The sequence below is a fragment of the Hevea brasiliensis genome, chromosome 12 (genome assembly GCF_030052815.1).
Source record: "Hevea brasiliensis isolate MT/VB/25A 57/8 chromosome 12, ASM3005281v1, whole genome shotgun sequence".
Taxonomy (NCBI): Eukaryota; Viridiplantae; Streptophyta; class Magnoliopsida; order Malpighiales; family Euphorbiaceae; genus Hevea; species Hevea brasiliensis.
Genome location: NC_079504.1, coordinates 28,106,161 through 28,112,392, shown reverse-complemented (window position 1 = coordinate 28,112,392; position 6,232 = coordinate 28,106,161). Strand labels below are relative to the sequence as shown.

General features: G+C 29.6%; 1 long non-coding RNA gene across 1 annotated transcript; it reads left to right on the top strand.

The window, feature by feature from the left end:
- The first annotated feature begins 671 nt into the window (after window positions 1-671).
- Window positions 672-2,994, top strand: LOC131171088 (uncharacterized). The gene is made up of 3 exons (XR_009141824.1): window positions 672-880; window positions 2,327-2,390; window positions 2,974-2,994. It is a non-coding gene; the product is annotated as an uncharacterized LOC131171088 (long non-coding RNA).
- The last annotated feature ends 3,238 nt before the right edge of the window (window positions 2,995-6,232 follow it).

Genomic DNA, 6,232 nt, shown 5'->3' with positions numbered 1-6,232 from the left:
CTGTAAAATTTCGAGACGAAATTTATTTAAGAGGGGGAGAATTGTAACACCCCGTTATATAGCTCGGTATATTTCATCGTTCGAGACCTGTCGGTGGACAATTAATGGGATTAGGGCCACACTTAAGACAACTTGAGAAGCCATAAACACAAATAATTAGTAATGTTTAATTAGTTAACTATAAATAAGAAAAACAAAACATAAGAGGTTAATCGAGGAGAGTCACAATGATGAGTGACCTCCTGAACGAGTCATTTTAAACTCAAATTTTGAACCGTAAAAGTGACGCTATGTCCTTAGGACCCTTATGAACACAAAGTGGAAAAGAGAAAATCATGAAAAGAATAAGTCACCAAATAATTAGGTCAGGAAGAAATATTGGATTATTTGCAAACCGGATGAGCAGTAGGGGCAATTTGGTCAATTGACCGAGAGTGACTCTGACCTAATCACAAATAAAATCGGAGAAAAGAAAATTTGAATCGAGAATTAAATTAAAGAACTAATAGAAAAAAAAAAGAGAAAAAGAGATGAAAATGAAAAAGTCAAAGTTATGACATCATGCATGATGTCATAACTAAAGTAATAAATTGAATTATTTAATTTGGGAATTAGGGTCTTCCATAAGCCAAAAAAAAAAAAAACGTGTAAAGGAAACCAAAGGAAAAAATTAGGATTTTCTTCTTCCTTGCCACCCCACTTTCCTCCCAAATTCCTCCATGAATGGTCCTCCATTTAAGCTTACATTTAAGCTTAATTTTCTTCACTTAATCCAAATAACTCTCTTAAAAACCACCCTAGAGCTTGTTATTGCAACTTAAGAAGGAGATTACAAGAAGAAAGAAGAATTAAAGATAGGGTTTTGAAGCTTTAACAAAAGGTTAGTATGTTAAATTGTTACTTTTCCATTCAAATGCATGTTTAGGTAATTAAGTGAGCTAATAACTTGATTTAAATGAAACAAATATGGGGAAAGAATTAAATTGAAATTTTGGGCAGCTTGAGAGGAGTGTGGTTTGCATGAATATGATGCAATTGAGTGAGTTTAGAAGCTTTACTTAGTGAAATGATTAACATTAAAATTATTAGAAGTAGTTAAATGCAAGAGTTAGTGAGATTAAGGTTTCAATGCTAGGGTTTATGGACCAAAATTTGGAGAAATGCATAAATGGCATGTTTAACCTATTGTGAAATGAAATAATGGTCAATTATGACCAAATAAGTTGTGTGGGAATGATAGGAATGAAAACTAAATTCGGAGGTTAATGGTCATGCTGCTGGCAGCATGACCAAACCCACTTTGAAGGACCAAAACTCAAATTTTACAAGCCCAATTGATATGCCACCAATTGGAGATGAAAATAGACATAAAAGAGCACAATTTTCATTAAGGAACCATGGCCAAAACTGACCAAAACTTGGTGAAACAATTGACCAAAGTGAGTTGATTGCAGGCTGCCACTGCACAAAACTGACCAAATGAACAGTAACTGTTCATTTGGTCATAACTCGAGCTAGGTAGGTCAAATTGACCTGAAATTTTGCCAGCAATTAGATATGATATAGACCTAAAACTTTCATGAAGAACACCAACCCAAATTAGGCCATTAACTCATTCAAATCATTGAGCAAAGTTAAAATTACTGTACTGAAATTCTGCAGAATTTTCATTGAGCAGCAATGTTTGGAGGGCTATAACTCTCTCAGAAAACTGGATTTAGGCGATTCTTGAATCGATGGAAACCTAAGACATAGTACAACATTTCATATGAAGAAAGTGAGACCGAATTATGAACTTAACTTGATCAAACAATTGACCAAAATTGGATCAAAATCTGCCAGCACCTAAATTGCAGTATGAACAGTGCACGTGAACAGTAAACTTATTTTGGCCATAACTTGAGCTACAAAACTCCGATTGAGGTGATCCAAAAATGAGAATACACTTAAGACAATAAGGAACATTTTCTATGAAGGAAGTTTTGTCAAATTCCAACAGTAGATCGACCAATGGAATAGTTCAACTCGAAATCCAAAACCGAAAATTGGCAATTTTGCCAAAATGACCTAAGCTTTAAACAAATGACCAAAACCAACAAGTTTGGTGACCAAAATGTGGTATGTGGGTGAAGTTGGAGTTCCCATACCCATTAAGCCTTAGAAAGTCAATAATTTGACTTGAATAGTGCAGTGAATAGTAACCCGAAACACAAAATTTCGAGAACGTCAAATTTAACACGTTAGAGCTAGCTAAATGTGAAGTTAAGTTTATTTTGGATTTATTTTAAGTTCTAGTACTGAAACATTGTAAAATTGTGTGTTTCAGTTGAAAAGAATATCGGGAAGGAACCCGAGGAACCGAGTCGAGGCTAAAGGACGACTCGTTTGAGGTTTGTGCACAACATATACTTTTATAATCATCTTTTGCATATCGTTTTAAATAATGTGAAATATTGGATTATGACATTCTTATGATGTTGATCTAAATTGTTGAAAGTTATTATGTATATTTGAAAAGAAAATGTTTAGCAAATTGTTAAGATAAGTTTTGAAACCACAGTGTCATGACCACATATTTGAACACCTCACTAGCACGACTAGTGGGGGTAATTAGTTTCGAATTTTGATTCCTTCTCTGGAGAAGTGTTGAGGTGTGCCAGTAGAAGAGGATGTGAATGGATATCCATATATTTGAGCTAGCTAGCCTTGTGATGTGATTTCTCTTTAGCCGGCTATTGAGATTCTATTTGTTTCGAATGGCATGATTTAACTGTGGGTTTTATGAAATGTGTTTTGATACTTTGAAATAAACTTGGTTTACATGTAAAATCTTACAATGCATGATTGTATTTAATTTTCATGTTTAGTCAAAATTTTGAATGAATGTGCTTTAAGTTTTGCATAAAGATTATTTTAGTATATTGTGCACCACTGAGTCTTAGTACTCCGCGATAGCTATTATTGCTGTCGCAGATACAGAGATTAGAGGAGCAGCAGATCGAGTCGAGGTGTGTGAAGTCATCGATTTGAAGCCTTGGGTATAATTTATACCCTAACGTAAATACTTCTTTTGATGTATATATTGCACATAAATGTATGGACATGTAAAATGGGTCTTGAGCAGCTTGTACACAAATTTGTATGAAGTTTGTAATAAAGTTAAGTTTGTGTTTCTTTTGATATAAATGTGGAAGGTTATGTATCAATTATTTTGTTTTTAATGAAATATGAATGATATTGATTGAAAATAATTTGAGAATTACTGAACTTGTGAATTTTGATAAATTGATTGAGTTTGATTGTGAAACCGAAGTAGTGGTTGAGAAAATCTTTTAGAAGTGCTTTTTACAGGTATTCGAAGAACGGTTTTCTCAAAATACAGAGGAAACTCTGTCAAAATTTTTATCAAATTTGCGGAAAACTAAAATGGCCAAAAATATTAATTAGTTTTAATTTCAACTAAATGTTTTAAATACTCATTAGAAATTCTCACCACTTGTCAAAGATAAGAAAATTGTTTTAAAATCCCTTGTAGGGTACTTAATGAGTTATCGGTAGGTGAAGTTCGGTAGTTCATTAGGTATTCTACGGGATCATGTTATGCCTTACAGAGGGGTAAGGTGTGACATTGAGATATTATTTCATTGTACAAATCAAATAAATAATCAGTTGCTACTTAGAAGATTTATATTTTTTGGTCAAGATCTTCAAGCAAAAGATATAATATATCATTATATTAAAAGATCACTGTACTTTATTATTGTTTATAATTGTAAATTTTATGTCTAGTTCTTTCCCTTTTTTCATTATTTGTAATGCTAGTATTTTATTAATGGTAAACTATAATTTAGTATCTGAATTTTGACAAAACCTACAACTTAATCCCTATATTTTTAAAACCAAATAATTTAATCCTTAAAGTTTTAAAAAATCTATAATTTATAGCAATTAGTCATTCCATCCTATTTTTCACCCAATTTACAGTTAATTATAGTAACAATTACCAAAATTTCATTTTTTAACTCTATATATTTTCTAAGTTAAACAATTTAGTTCCTAAAGTTTTTGTATTATAAACAAAATAATTTAAATTAAGGGACTATTTTGTTTATAAAATTTAAATCAATGGACTATATATTTTGTTTATAATGAAAAAATTTTGGACTAGATCATTTTAGTTAGAAAATATAGTTAGGGGTATTTTGATCATTTTTGTTATAATTAACAATCAATTAGATGGAAAATTTAATGAATGGACTAATTAAATTGTAGTTTTTACTAATTTTCAGTGAGTAAATTGTTTGATTTTAAAAATATAGGGATTAAGTTATGGGTTTTATCAAACCTCAAAGAATTAATTGTAATTTACCCTTTTATCATCAATGCCTCGGGTAATTCTCTTATTTTAACTTGTTCTTTAAAACCTGATTTGTGGATGCTCGACACAGGAGCAGTGGACCATTACCTTTAATTTTCCTGTTCCACTACATGTAAGAAAGTTAGACCCATCAATGTTAAGCTACCAGATGGTAGCCAAATCACTGTCAACTTTTCTGGCACCATACATTTTTCATCATCCTTTAAGCTCACAGCTGCTCTCTAAATACCACATTTTAAGATATTATTTGGAGGCAAAAAACAAATCATCTACACAGGTATATAATTAGTGCAAATATTCATCAAACCACACCAAGCAAAGAGGAGCAAATATCCAATGCTACTTTTAACCATTGTTGCCAAATCTTCCATTCCAATTGATGAAATTTTGAAATGCCAAAAGAGTGAAAACTCAAGGACACCTAGGTCTATTCACAGTCACGAACTACAATCGTCAATTTGATCCGAAATACTCAGTTTTGAACCGAAACCTGCTCTCGGCCTCAGATAATTATACTTTTGACAAATTAAACTTAATTAGGAAACACAAATTCAAAAGGAAATTAGTCATTGAAATTTTTATTTTTTCTATAGAAAGAGTCTAAAAAAAAAGTTTAATAATTTTATTTATCCAAGAAAATAAATTAATATTTTTAAAATATATAATTTTTTATTTGATTCATTAAAGTGGTAAAAACAATATTATAATTTCATTAGTCTAAGATAATACATTAATATTTTTAGAGCATATGTCGTAAATTTTTATTTAATTGATGAGTAATTTAGCCTATATGTCCAATAAACTTGTCATTCACAGTAAGCAATTGGAATAGTCAATTTTGATAAAAAACAAGCCCGTGACTAAAACCAATCGCCCCTTTGACAAACCAAAATTAATTTAATTTTTGAGGGAATACAAAATCAAATGGAAGTTAATATTGAAATACCTTTTTTTTTTTTCTACAGAAAGAGTAAAAAATAAAATATTAATAAATATTAATAATTTTTTTATTCCAAGAAAATAAATTAATATTTTTAGAATATATATGGTAACTTTCAGGATAATTTAGCTAATATATCCGTATCTTATGATTAATATTGGAATTTTCCATTTTGATCAGAAACATGCCATGACCAAAACTAATTGCCCATTTGAACAATCAAAGTTATTTTATTTTTTAAGGAAACAAAGATTTCAAATGGATGTTAATATTGAAATATTTTTTTTTCTATAGAAAGAATAAAAATTTAAATTAATAATGTTATTAGTCCAAAGAAACAGATTAAAATTTTTGGAACGGTATGGTAACTTCTTATTTAATCGATGGGTTAATTTAGCCTATATATGCTCGTTCTGCGATTAATATTCAACAAACTTATATTTCTTTACTGTTTGATTAATGGATAGGTTAACGGTAAACTATTCAAAGAAGAAGCTTTTATGATTATATATAAGAACTTTGATTTTTGGAACTTAATTGTAAAAATATAATACTTTAAGATTTCTAATGTTGGTAACCCTTTTACAGATTAAAATTATTAGATTTTTTCGAAAGGAAATACAAATTGCAATAATGTTCCTAATCCAAGAAAATAAATTAATATTTTTAGAATATATAGTAAATATTTATTTAAATAATGGGAAATTGAGCTTATATATCATAGCCTTGTGATTAATTTCCAATAATTTTATCATTCATAATTAAGAATCGGAAATGCCAATTTTGATCTAAAACATTCTCGTGTTCAAAACTAATTATCCCTTTGACAAATTAGAATTAGTTTAATTTTTAAGGGCAAATTAAAATGGAAGTTAATGCTGAAAAAGAGTTATATATATATATATATATACTTT